A 13,863-nucleotide genomic window follows, 5' to 3' on the forward strand; every position below is an offset into this window, starting at 1 on the left:
AGTCTCGGACAAGGATGTGAGATGTAAGCACAGGTGGCTGATCCATATGCCTGACTTCCTTGGATGTGCGGGTCTGACAGGCCAGTGGCCCTGCTTTTTGGAAAATACGTTAGAATTCTATCATTAGAGTTTCCTGTATGAAGCCTTTTCCTTGTGCTTTCCAGATCAACGGTGAAATAGACACAGCCTTTTTCTTTTTTTTTTTTTTTTAGCCTTTTTCTTTTTGTGCAAGTAATTCTGTAATTGTAGAAGAGAATCTTTTAACTACCAGGTATATGTTTATTAGAGTTTTCATTTATTACATTTCCAGTTTTTAAATAGGATTTGCATTTCAGGTTTAAGAGAATTGAAACTTTAATGTTAACTTTAAAAAGGAAAAAAAAGAAAAGGGAAGAAAATAGAAAATTTCCCTCAAACCCAAACTCCAAGATCAGAATTAGGAGAGTCTCTGTCACCAAGCACTTGCTGTACCTAGTCTCACGTGGCCATGAGTTTACCTTGTTTTTATTTCATGTATAGTAAGAAAAGAGGGGATTTATTATAACTGACGGTGTGAGTCTCATGGTGACAAATTGGCCAGAAGCGTTCTGGAATATTTTAATCTTAGGGGCATCTTCTCAACAGTGCGTGTTTTCTCTCCTTGCCCAGGGTACAGGATCCAGCCAGCAAGCACAGTGGTCAGATTGCAAGGTCTCCAGTCAACATCCCTCCTCCTCGCCCCGCCCTGTCTTCCCAGAGCCTGGAAGGGCTGTGCTTTGAGGTTTGTTTTGGGAGAAGGGTAAATTGCCACTGGAGAAATCCCCAATTCCCAAAATATCCCAAACAGTCTATTATGAAAAGATTTTTTTCAGAGAGAGGCTAATAGTAGCTAAATTCCTTTCCCATAACAGGCCTCTTCCCTTGCATTTGGGAGGTACAGTCAATATTGGTCTGAAAGGGTGAGTGATCGGAGGCTATTTTGGGGTGGTCTGAAGAACCTCAAGGTTGTCTTGTAGAATAACAACTGAGTAGCTTGTTCTGTGAACAGGCTAGTTGGGAGGTGAGTGGTGAGGCCGCTGAGCAGCTTGCAGCATGGCAGAGGGTCCTTGGACCGTGGGTGCCAAGAGGTGTATGTGAGCTCCCCAGTTCCCAATTGATAGACCTCAGTTGCCTCTCCCGGGGTTTGTGTCCACTTGGAAGTTCTTCTGTCCTTGAAATGTCCATGCTTCTGCCCTGCACAGACTCGTGTTCTCAAATCAACCCTGGTTTCTTAACTTCTGTTACTGTGTCATGAGTTTCCTCAGGACCTTCTAGGGGGCTGTGGAAGGACACTGTCTGCCTCCGCCCCTGCCCCCCACCCTTGCACCATTCCCATAGCATCTTCTCTCAGCGACTGTCCCGTCCACCCTCTGCTCCTTCATTTTGCCATCAGCTTTCATCAGCTCATACACATGGTCTAATAAATTCCAGCCCATCTCTGTGCATTTAGGTTGTTTCGCCTCCATTTAGAGTTTCATTTACCTGACAGATCATCCCAAATCAAGCTTTGAAAATGTTATATGAAACATGGAATTCCTCATGTCCAGGAAGACACAGCCATTTGTCATCTGCCCCGGGAAATCTTCCTGAAGTGCAGAGACGGGCTGTCACAACGAGGGGGTGAGACAGATACCCCCAGGGAGTGGTGCCTCCTATGGTCTGTGCCTGCCCCCATCTGAAGTGCCCACCCACGGGTGCCTGCTTCTCCCCACCTGAGACCTTCCTCGGAGGAGCCTGCAGGTGTAGAGATGAGCCCTCTCTTCTTCTGGGTGGGAGCCTCCCTGGCCAGCGAGTGACCTAAGGGGGGCAGCTGTCCCAGCGCCTGCCTCCAGGGTGGGGGGACACTGAGCGGCTGTGACAGCGGCCCCCCCCACTTTCCCCGAGGGATAGGGCTCCCATGAACCCCAGTGGCAGCTGCTCGGTGATTAATCCCTCACTTCCCGCCTCCCTCTGCTCCTTTACCACTGTGTCCCCGGGATCACTACCCCAATAGACTGCCTCTCAGGGAGGCCAAGCTAAAATGCTCCCAGAGGCGGTTTCCCTGTGAGCTGGGAGAATCAGACGGATTAAAAGCCAGGGATGTACTTTTAAACTCAAAGCTCTAACCTATTTGACTTTGGCCTGTGTGTTGATGGACCTCCTGTGAGCATTTCAGGGGAACCCTGATGCTTTGCAGAGTCGGGTCATGTCTGCAGACAGTCATGTGGGGTCCGAGAAACGATTCCTCTTGAAAAGAGTCTGAGTTCTGTGGGATTTGTTGTTAGCTTTTCTTTTTTTTTTTCCAATTTGTTTATTTATTTTTGGCTGTGCTGGAACTTTGTTGCTGCCTGTGGGCTCTTTTTCTAGTTGTGGTGAGCAGGAGGTGGGTGGGCTACTCTGGTTGCGGTACCTGGGCTTCTCATTGCGGTGACTTCTCTTGCTGCAAAGCCCAGACTCTAGGCATGTGGGGGCTCAGTAGTTGTGGCTCCCAGGCTCTAGAGCACAGGTTCTTAGCACCGCAGTTGTGACTTAGCTGCTCCGAGGCATGTGGGATCTTCCCAGACCAGCAATGGAACCTGTGTCTCGTGCATTGGCAGGTGGTTTCTTTACCACTCAGCCACCAGGGCAAGCCCCTGCTAATTGCTGTTAAATTGTGACCCCTCCCGCACCACCCTGCTGTTCCCTGGGTATTGCAGCTGTGACAGGGATCAAAGGGAACTTCTGTATGAAGACAGGATGTTACAGCCTGGGACGGGGTGGTGCACAGACAGTCAGCAGGCGGGGCAGATGCGCTGGACTTGCAGTCGGCTGGCAGCATGGCCCTGCCAACCCCCAGGGTGTGCTTTGTGCGGTCCCTTCCGCTCTCTGGGCCACTGTCCTGAAGGCTGGCACAGAGACACTCTGGGGCCCTCCCGCTTTCCTTATTTGCAGGAGAAAATACAGGATCACAAAATCCTCCAGGATGATTCACAAGTTGAAATATGTTGGCAGAGTGCATTTTCATTTTATTTTGGTTGAAGGAGGAGTGTGGGGGAACTTTCGGGGCACTGAAGGAAGCCAGGTTGGAATTAAGACTTGCTCCTGGCTGGCAGGACCTGCTGCACCAGTTGCTATTCCCTTCTCGCTTGGGCACACAGTGGTTTATTCTGGGAACACACCAGCCCAGCCAGTAATTCAAACGTGTCCTATGGCAGCGGCTGGAACGGGGGCCTCCTGGCCTTGAAGACCCGTCTCAAGTTCTCCAGTTTAGCCTGCTCTCATCACCAGAAACAAACACACTTGACAAAAAAGGTCATTCTCTCCCACCATGCAAAATAACATCTAGAATTCCTTGCACGTTTGTTCATTACAAGTCAACTGAGCTGTAATGTCTAGAAAAATTAATTCGCACTTCTTTAAGGGTAAGGAGGCACTTTGAACTTGGGGGGGCCGTAGGCAACGGCTCCACAAGTCTGCCTCCTTCCAGCATCAGAAGGGGTGATGGTGGCCACGCTGTGTCTCTGAGCCTGGCCCTTCCAGGCCAGCCTGTCCCCTGCAGAGAAAGTGTGAGGCTGGCAGAGCATGATTCACCCTGTCGGACAGATGGGGTCATCCGCCTCCTGCCTCTGGTCCAGGGGGTGGACGTGGCCGTGGTGACAGCCTGTCACCAGGGATGGAGCTCTGGGCATGATGATGACAATGACAATCATTCTATGTAGAACCCTGGCTAAGTTCAGGCCCCTCAGCAGAATCAAGCCGTGACAAACCTTGACAGTGTATGAAAAGGCAAAGACATCACTCTGCTGACAAAGGTCCGTGTAGTCAAAGCTGTGGTTCTTCCAGTAGTCAAGTACAGATGTGAGACTTGACTATAAAGAAAGCTGAGCCCCAAAGAACTGATGCTTTTGAACTGTGGTGTTGGAGAAAGCTCTTTTGAGAGTCCCTTGGACTGCAACGAGATCAAACCAGTCAATCTTAAGAGAAACCAATCCTGAATATTCACTGAAAGAACGGATGCCGAAGCTGAAGCTCCAGTGCTTTGGCTGATTCTGGCAAAGATTAAGGACAGGAGGAGAAGGGGATGACAGAAGATGAGATGGTTGGATGGCATCACCAACTCGATGGACATGAGTTTGAGCAAGCTCCAGGAGATAGTGAAAGACAGGGGAGCTTAGCGTGCCGCAGTCCATGGGATTGCAAAGAGTTGGACACAACTCTTAGCAACTGAACAACAACAACAGCGATCGTCATACTGATGAATCGACGTGATTCTTTAGGCTTGTTACAAGCTCTTGTTTTCTAAATGTGAGGATTCTTTAAGAGTTGCCAGACCTTTAACAACAACAGCAAAGCTCTGACATAAGTATTGTGGGGGCTAAAGTGTGTCCCCAGAGCCAGGACATCAGAATTGCACCTGTTTGGATTTGAGTCTCTACAGATGGAATTAGGTTGAAAGGAGGTCCTTATGGTGGACCTTAACCTAGTATCATGAATTTCCTCTTCCAAAGGGGAAATGGAGATAGAGAAACACCTCAAAAGGGAAGAGACACAGGGAGAAGGCAACTATCACAAGCTGAGGATGGAGGCTGCAGAGGAACCAGCCTGGCACCACCTCATCCTTGACTTCCAGCCCCCAGACTATGACACAAAAAATTGCTTTTGTGGGGCTTCCCAGGTGGCTTAGTGGTAAAGAACGTGCCTGCAAGGCAGGAGATGCGGGTTTGATCCCTGGGTTGGGAAAGTCCCCTGGAGAAGGGAATGGCAACTTCCTCCAGTATTCTTGCCTGGGAAATTCCATGGACAGAGGTGCCTTGTGGGCTACAGTCCATGGGGTCACACAGAGTCAGACACGACTGAGCCGCTAACACTTTTCAAGCTGCAGTCTGTGGTGCTGTGTTAAGGCAGCCTTAGCTAACTAATGCAAATCTCATTATCCTCCTTCTGAAGATGGGAAAACTGAGGCTGGGTGGATTGAGTAGCTTGGTCATGGTCCCCGGAGAGCAGGGGCTGCAGGTGGGTGTGACCCAAGGTCATCTGGTCCCAGCCTATGTTCTCAGCCTGCAGGTTCCGGGGACAGGTGATGTGACCTTCTCCATGTAACCTCAGGGGCTGAGTTTTGTCAGGCTGCAGTGACTTCTCAAGTGGCCCTGTGCTCCCTGCCTTCCTCCCAAGATCTTGTCCCTGTTTGAATTTTTGAGCCAAATGTATTGCCCCTAAAGCATGGCCTGCAAAAAACCCATTGCACAGCAACATTTATGAAAAACAAACAAAAAACCAGAATGACAAGCAGAAGCCTTGAGGCCATGAATTCTGTGTGCACCCCTGAACATTTTTGTCTTTGCCGCGTTTCTTGTCTTTCTTCCCACATGACGTGGCACACACTTTGTGAAGTATCTGGCAGGTCTAGACAAAGGATCGCTGATTCGCACCTCATTCGACTTTGTTGCTGGTGCCACTGGATTTCCCACCATCCTTGTCCATCGTCCTGGCCACAGAAGCTGCAGCTGGTTTGAGGTTCACGGTGACCCAGGAGTATCTGGGAGCCCCTGGGAGGGCTGTGCAGTGTTCTCTCAACTCCCCGATTTCAGTTTGTAAACTGGTCTGAATATTCCTCCAGTTTTCTGGTTTTCCCAGTTGGCCTCATTTCTTTGGTTCTGTGAGCCTGGGACGGGTGGGTGGTGGGGGTGGCCGGAAAGCAGGTCCCGCTGATTGGCATCCGGTACACATGGTAATTCTTATCTCGTTCCATATAAATGCCAGGAAGATGGTGAATGTTGCAAATTAAACCACCTCTGAGATGTGATGCTGAAGACTGGGAAACACAGAGATCTTGGGTGGCTCTGGCTAAGACAAGGTACAGCGTCAGGGTTACTGAGTGTTTCCCTGACCCTTCTCTGGCAGACCCCAAGCCTTCAGCTCCTCTCTGCAGCCGTGCGGAGAGCTCACTGTAAGCAGCGACAGCCCTCCAGTCTCTGTCCTGGCGCCTACGCTGACATGGGGATTAGGAGTGAGGCTGGTCTTCTGATTAGATTCTGCCACTCTGTGGCCTTGGAGGTCACTTGTCCCTGAAAAGGGCTTGGACACTGGGATTCCCAAAGCTCTCCTTGTTCTTTTACTGTGTTTACAGTATGGACTCTGCTCTACTGAACTGCAGCTTTGCTTTTGCATGAGGCCTAGCATGTTCTCTGTAGGTTAAGAAAGTTCAGAATGGTTCGCATCCACCCAACCCCAAACTCCCAGTCCCTCTCCTTCTCCCCTCCCCTCTGGCAACCACAAGTCTGTTGTCTATGTCTGTGAGTGTATTTCTATTTTGTATACAGCTTCGTTTATGTCATATTTTAGATTCCACATGTAAGTGATGCAAGCTATGACATTTAGAATGGATAAACAAGGAGGTCTTACTGTATAGCACAGGGAACTATACACAGTAGCCTGTGATAAACCATGATAGAAAAGAATTTAAGCAAAGAATATATATATGTGTGAGTGTGTGTGGATAAATGTATAACTGAGTCACATTGCTGAATACAGCAGAGATCGGCACAACACTGTAAATCAACTATGCGTATGTGTGTGCTTAGTCCCTTCAACCGTGTCTGACTCTTTGTCACCCCATGGACTGTAGCCTGCCAGGCTCCTCTTTCCATGGAACTTTTCACGCAAGAATATTGGAGTGGGTTGTCATTTCCTCCTCCAGGGGATCTTCCCCACCCAGGGATTGAACCTGTGTCTCTTGCATCTCCTGCATTGCAGGCAGATTCTTTACCCACTACTTTAATTTAAAAAAAAAAAAAAATATATATATATATATGAAAAAAAATGTACAGAAAGTATGTTTCTAGATTCCTCATTTGCTTCTTTTGAACTTAATGCAGTTTTCTTTCTGGTCTGTTCTTACTTGTTTGTGCCCAAGAGAGACTGCAGCCTGGTTCATGAGCCCTGGGCCCTGGAGGAGGAGTCTCATTTCTTTGTGTCCTGGCCCCCTGGGGAGGAATAGCTCCCACCCCCAGCCCACAGCCTTATGCAATAACCGCAAATCAGGCTGGAGCCGCTGAACCCACCCACTCTCCTGGAAGGCCCAGCATGGCACATCGCTGAGAGGATGCTAAAGTTACTGGTCTGCCTCCTCCACCCCGCCTCCCCCTCCTCTTCATCCCAAGGCCGGGTTTGGGCTGAGCTTGCTCGTGGGCACGTCAGCTCCGCAGCGAGACTGGGTGGCAATCCTTAATGCTGCCATGTCTCTTTGTTCACTTGTCAAACTCTGGGAGACAGCTTTCCCCCAGCCTACAGAAGTGATGTTTACGTAACTTGTGGCATTCACCCCACCCCTCACCACCTTCAGCTGCACGTCTCCCTATGTGTAACTGACTTTTCTCTTTTAGACAAGCTCCTATGTGTGTAACTGACTTTTCCTTTGTAGACAAGCTCCTATATGTGTAGCTGATTTTTCCCTTTTAGACAGGCTCCGATGTGTGTAGCTGATTTTTCCCTTTAGACAAGTTCCGAGTGGGTCGGGCTGAGCGGACACAGCCCCAGGTGGTTTCTTCTGTGGGCTGATTGCTCTTTTTTTGGGACGGGAACCTGGGATCAGGCTCCTTGGCAACCCTTTCCTGCTCTGTGCTCCCTCCTGCCACTTGCTGGCCTTTCTAGCTTACACACCATCTTATTATGTTGCTGTGCCCTTGGTTGAAAAGGCAGCCAGCTGTGTCTCTGGGCATGTCCAACCCTCTGTGGGGGTGCTGTCCACATCTCCCCGGGCTGAAGGGGACTCATCCCTGGGCTGTGTCCAGGCCCAGACTCCCAGAGGAAGACCTCTCGTAGATGCTTGTGGCTGGCAGAGCAGATGATAGGGCAGAAAAGAGACGGTGGGGTCGGTTCTCCAACCGCCCTTGGCTAGAGTGATGTGCCTCCTGAACCAGTCTGGAGAGAACAATCATAATAACAGCATCTTTTTTTTTTTTTTGAGGGCTATCAGTTCAGTTCAGTTCAGTCGCTCAGTCGTGTCCGACTCTTTGTGACTCCATGAATCGCAGCACGCCAGGCCTCCCTGTCCGTCACCGACTCCCGGAGTTTACCCAGACTCATTTCCATCAAGTCGGTGATGCCATCCAGCCATCTCATCCTCTGTCGTCCCCTTCTCCTCCTGCCCCCAATCCCTCCCAGCATCAGGGTCTTTTCCAATGAGTCAACTCTTCACATGAGGTGGCCAAAGTATTGGAGTTGACGGCTATACTTACTGTTAAATCTACTTATTTTTAATTGGAGGATAGCTGCTTTACAATATTGTGTTGGTTTCTGCCATGCATCAGCACAAAGCAGCGTATGCTGAATAGCCAGTCGCCGCAGACACCATTGCTGGCAGTGCTTATAGGACCCTAGAGTTTATAGGTTGGAAGAGTGGGATTCTGGAGCCAGGATACCTAGGCTCTGACACTTAAGACTGAACCGGTTGTGGAGCTTCAGTGCCTCAGTTTCCTTTTCTGTAAAATGGGGAAAAGAGTGCATGTACTTCACGGTTGGTGGAAGTACTGAGTGAAGCAATACGCATATTATGTAGCTTAAGATCGTGCCCTGGGAACTGTGAACTGATGTTCAGCTTCACTGATTTGCCGCCATCCCGTGGTTGGGGGGCTGAACTGGGATTCAAACCTGATGGCCTCGGGTCCTAGACACTGTCTGCTTTCCAGGAAAGGCTGCTGTCTGGCATACAAGGTCCCCATGGTGCCTTGGGCCCCTTGGATAAAGAGACTTGGGATCTTTTTTCAGAAGTGCCGCCAGCTGTTCAACCACAGACTTCGGGCTGCACTTCCTTAGCTCATCACAGGTGTACAGGACCAAGCACAGCCAAAAGTAAGTAAATAAATAAAATGATAAAAAACGGTATGTTAATAAAAGAGGGAGGGGTTATAGGCATAATTATGGCTGATTAGAGTGGTATGACAGAGACCAACACAACATTGTAAAAATGAAAAAAGCAAGGTAAAACAGTGACAGCTTTGTTACCATCTTCAACCATGTTTAGAGAAGGCCGGGGGTCAGAAACGGGGGAGGTGGGGACAGGATGCTCCCATAGGTGCCTGCACCAGGGCCAGGATGTGGCCCTTGGTCTCCCTGATGCCTGGCCTGCCCATGGGTGAGGAGCTGCTTCTGTCTGATTGGGGGATGTGGCAGTAGAGTCTAGCCTTTGCTGTGGAGACCCTTGAAACAAAACTCAGAGCAGAAACTGTCTGATCCCCTGTGGGGAGCATCTTCCGGCATCTGGTCTACGTCTTTGCTGGGCTTTTGTAGCATGTCATTCGCTAGTGGAAGGGAGGAGGCAGGACTTAGCTGTGTGGGAACCCTGGGTCCCACAGCTTCCAGGCCACTGTCGTGCTTGTGTGTTGAGGGCAGCCTGGAGTCTGCTCATTTATCAGCTCCATCTCATTGACACTCTGTGGGATGGCCTGGCGCAGTTCACTCACCCCTGTTCACCAGGGGTGTCTTAACGAACACACAGGGTTCGTAAGAAGCAAGAACGGTGGTTGGAGTGTGGGCCTTCATGCCGCTGAGGTTATTGCTGCTTCAGGACAACCTGAGCTACACCCAGTCCATTTCTGTTCAGAAAATAAGGAAGTGGACCCTTATAGTTAGCAGGATTGAGTCCACCCCTGCCTCCATCACTCAGCCTCCTGGACCCCCAGCCCTCCCACAAGGGAGGGGCAGTGTTTCTTGGAGCTGTTGTATGATTAAGTGGCTCATGAATATGTACACCTTGGAAGTTCTCAGTCGATATTAGCTGTTATTGGGATGTCTTAATCTTTGTTTGGGACTTCCCAGGTGACACAATGGTAAAGAATCTACCTGCCAATGCAGGAGACACACATTTGATCCCTGGGTCTGGGAGATCCCCTGGAGGAGGAAATGGCAACCCACTCCATGATTCTTGCTTGGGAAATCCCACGGACAGAGGAGCCTGGTGGGCTACAGTCCCAAAGAGTCCAACACAACTGAACAGGCACACGCACAATCTTTGTTTGAATTGATGTTGCTTTGTTTTCTTTGTGAGAAAAATAAGACCCTTCCCCAGAGGCTGACGCTGTGAACACTGTGAAAGTCCTGTTCCTCTGTGAGCTGACAGGTCTCTGTCTAAAACCTTAGCTCTGACAGGCAGAGGATCAGAGAATGTTGACAATAAGTGGCAGATTTTAAATTTGGAGTAGAGCAGATATACACTGACATTTTGGGAACTCTGAGCTAGCTCAGAGAAGAAAAACACTCTTAAAACCGTTTGAAACTTTTACATAATTTTAAAATGCATCCCCTGACCTTGACATCCCTAGGCAATGTGTAGAATGAACAGGCTTTATCCCTTGATTGAATTAACACCGAGCAAGAGATCCTCTGTTTATGCTAAATGACTATGATAGTACAGTCTGTTTTATTACAGTCTCTGTAAGCTTATCCATGTAGTTCACAGTCAGTTTTATTTAAAGGTAATAACTGAGTCCTGTTTGCCAGCTGGGCCTTTTCAGTCTCTCCACCCCCGCCCAGTCCAACCTGTTCGGTAACTGTTTTAGTTAGGATTTGGGTATTCCTAAGGTGTTCTTTTTTTTTTTTTTTAATTGAAGTATAGTTGAGTTACAATGTTATGTTAGTTTCAGGTGTATAGCAAAGTGATTCAGTTACACACACACACACACACACACACACACACATTCTTATTCAGATTCTTTTCCCATTATAGGTTATTATAAGAAATTGAGTACAGTTCCGAGCGCTATACAATAGTTCCTGTTGATTATCTATTAATATTTTATATATAGTAGTGTATATGTGCGGAGAAGGCAATGGCACCCACTCCAGTACTCTTGCCTGGAAAATCCCATGGACGGAGGAGCCTGGTGGGCTGCAGTCCATGGGGTCGCTGAGGGTCGGACACGACTGAGCGACTTCACTTTCACTTTCCACTTTCATGCATTGGGGAAGGGAATGGCAACCCACTCCAGTGTTCTTGCCTGGAGAATCCCAGGGACGGGGGGAGCCTGGTGGGCTGCCGTCCATGGGGTCGCACAGAGTGGGACACAACTGAAGTGACTTAGCATAGCATAGCATAGCATAGTGTATATGTGTTAATCCCAAACTCCTAGTTTTCCCTTTTTCCCCTTTGATAACCATAAGTTCATTTTCTATGTCTGTGAGTCTATATGTTTTGTAAGTAAGTTCATTTGTATAATTTTTTTTTTAGATTGCACATATAATCGATATCTTGTAAGAGCTGTCCCTCTTAATCTGGCTTAACTTCACTTATTATGACATAATTTAGGTCTATCCATGATGCTGCAAATGGCATTACTTCATTTTTTATGGCTGAGCGATATTCCATTGTATACTTATAAGGCATTTTCTTTATCCATTCATCCGCTGATGGACATTTAAGTTGCTTCCATGTCTTGGTTAATTTTGAAGAGTGCTGTGGAGAACACTGGGGTGCTTGTATCTTTTCAAATTATAAATTTTTCTCTGTATATACCCAGGAGTGGGATATGGTAGCTCTATTTTAATTTTTTTAAGGGACCTTTATACTGTTCTCCATGGTGGCTACACCTGTACATCTAGTGTTTCTTTTGCAAATATAAATAAGTGCAAATATACACAAAATTCAGCATATAATATACATGTTCTATACTTCACATTTTTAATTTACTGCATCATGCAGATTTTCCCTTTTTAACTTGTAGGATGTTTCTCCTCCTTTCTGCCATCACCTAGTACTGCATTCCAGGGTTGTTTTCCTTGGTTTATTTAACCTGTCTCCTATTTGGATTCTTTTCCATCTTTTGGTATTTCAAACAACACCACAGCGACAAACTTCATACTCTGGTCGCGTGCCCTCGAAGTAGGATTTCTGGATCAATGGGCAAATATAGATAAAGTGTTGGTAAATTTTAAAAACAAAACAAAACAGAGTACCTTTTAATGTGTTGTATCATTTTGAACTCCAGTGGGTCAGGAGAGCAGTTATTGACCTACAGCCTCGTGGATGAGTGTTTTGCAAAACGTTTGAATGTTTGCTGGGTAGAAAATCGAGAAATGGCATTTCATGTTGTGAATTTGCATGTTTTAGGACTGTGTCCCTCTGGGGGATACTTGTCTTTCTTCCCTGTGAACTGTCTCTTGTTCTTTGATCATTTTCTATTACTGTTCTTTCATCTCTGTTTCTAAAACTCTGTATAAAGGAGATTAACCGGGATAAGTTTTGCAACTGTTCCCTGAAACTATTTATTTTGACTTGCCTTGGGTTTGTAGAAGTTTTTGAGGTCATATAATTATATGTATGACTTTCCGGGTGGCTCAACACTTAAGAATCTACCTGACAAGGCAGCAGAAACGGATTTGATCCCTGGGTCAGGAAGATCCCCTGGAGGAGGAAATGGCAGCCCACTCCAGTATGCTTGCCTGGAGAATCCCACAGACAGAGGAGCCTGGAGGGCTGCAGACCATGGGGTCGTAAGGGTTTCCTCAGAGTCTCATTGGTAAAGAATCCACCTGCAATGCAGGAACCGCAGGAGATGTGGGATCGATCCCTGTGTCTGGAAGATCCCCTGGAGGAGGGCGTGCATGGCAACCTACTCCAGTATTCTTGCCTGGAGAATCCCATGGACAGAGAAACCTGGCGGGCTATGGTCCATGGGGTCACAAAACGTCAGACACGACTGAGTGACTAACACTTCACACTTCGCTTCATCTTCGCTTCGGTGGCTCAGTGGTAAAGAATCAGTCGGCCAGTGCACGAGACGCAGGAGATAAGGGGCTTGATCCTTGCGTCAGGAAGATCCCTTGGAGAAGGAAATGGCAGCCCGCTACAGTGTTCTTGCCTGGAGAATCACATGGACAGAGGAGCCTGGTGGGACCGTTTCAGGAAGAGCAGAATGTCTCCTCATTGTAAGGAGGCAATGACTCCACGTGTGTGAGTGTGTATCCTTTCTTTGTCTCTAGAGGCTAACATAGCTTATAATTTTTATACTCCTTTTCCACTCACCAAAATTGCACTAAGGCATTGGTTAAGACTGCAGAATATCCTCCTGTGACTCATGGTTTTCCACTCTTCTGCTTTTACTGGTTTGATATTTCTTTTTAAAAATTACATGTATGGTCTGAAAGCCTTTTATCTATTATGGGAAATGCTGTGACAGATATTTTCATGCCCATAGTTTTTTTCATGCTTTATGGATGGATTCCCAGAAATGGGATTACTTGATCAGAGGAGCTGAATGTTTTTAAGGTCCTTGATAAATATTGCCTGCTGCCTCTCAATAGCATACTGTCATTGTGTGTTACCGTTAGTCATGTGTGTTTTCCTGTTGGCTCCACGACTGCAGAGTTTGGGCTTCCCAGGTGGCTCCGTGGTAAAGAATACACCTGCCAGTGTAGGAGACATGGGTTCGATCCCCGGGTTGGGAAGATCCTCTGGAGAAGGAAATGGCAACCCACTCCAGTACTCCCAACTTGGGAAATCCCATGGACAGAGGAGCCTTGGGGGCTACAGTCCGTGAGGTCTCAAAAGAGTCAGACACGAATGAGCAACTCAACAACAACCATGACTCTGCTCAGATTATTATAGTTAAAAACAATGCAGCTGATTTCATAGGTGGAAAATCCACCGTTATCATTTTCCATGTAAGTAACTCAAGCTGCAGAGAGCTTAGCAGATGTGTCAGGGTCGCAGAGCTGGCTACAGCCAGTGTCCTGGTCCCCAGGAAGAAAGAGAAAGCTGGCACGTTTCTACATGAATTCACACCGAAGCACAGGTGACTGGAATTGCTTCTTTGGACAGTTTTCACATACATTGAGTTGGGCCAAAATGAGAAATTTTATTTCCCAGCAGAGAAAATCACACCTAATTGCTAA

General features: G+C 47.6%; 1 protein-coding gene across 17 annotated transcripts in view; it reads left to right on the plus strand.

Annotated features, from left to right (window-relative positions):
• Positions 1-13,863, plus strand: part of RNF144A (ring finger protein 144A) — a 132,123-nt gene that overhangs the window by 63,902 nt on the left and 54,358 nt on the right. For 13 of the 17 annotated variants that reach the window (XM_069580146.1, XM_069580144.1, XM_069580154.1 and 10 more), the window contains one exon: positions 649-760. The exons of the other annotated variants lie outside the window; for them this stretch is intronic. The gene's annotated coding sequence lies outside the window, so the exon portion shown is untranslated. The remainder of the gene's footprint in view (positions 1-648; positions 761-13,863) is intronic. 17 annotated transcript variants of the gene reach the window in all.

This window comes from Ovis canadensis, chromosome 3, assembly GCF_042477335.2.
Source record: "Ovis canadensis isolate MfBH-ARS-UI-01 breed Bighorn chromosome 3, ARS-UI_OviCan_v2, whole genome shotgun sequence".
Taxonomy (NCBI): domain Eukaryota; kingdom Metazoa; phylum Chordata; class Mammalia; order Artiodactyla; family Bovidae; genus Ovis; species Ovis canadensis.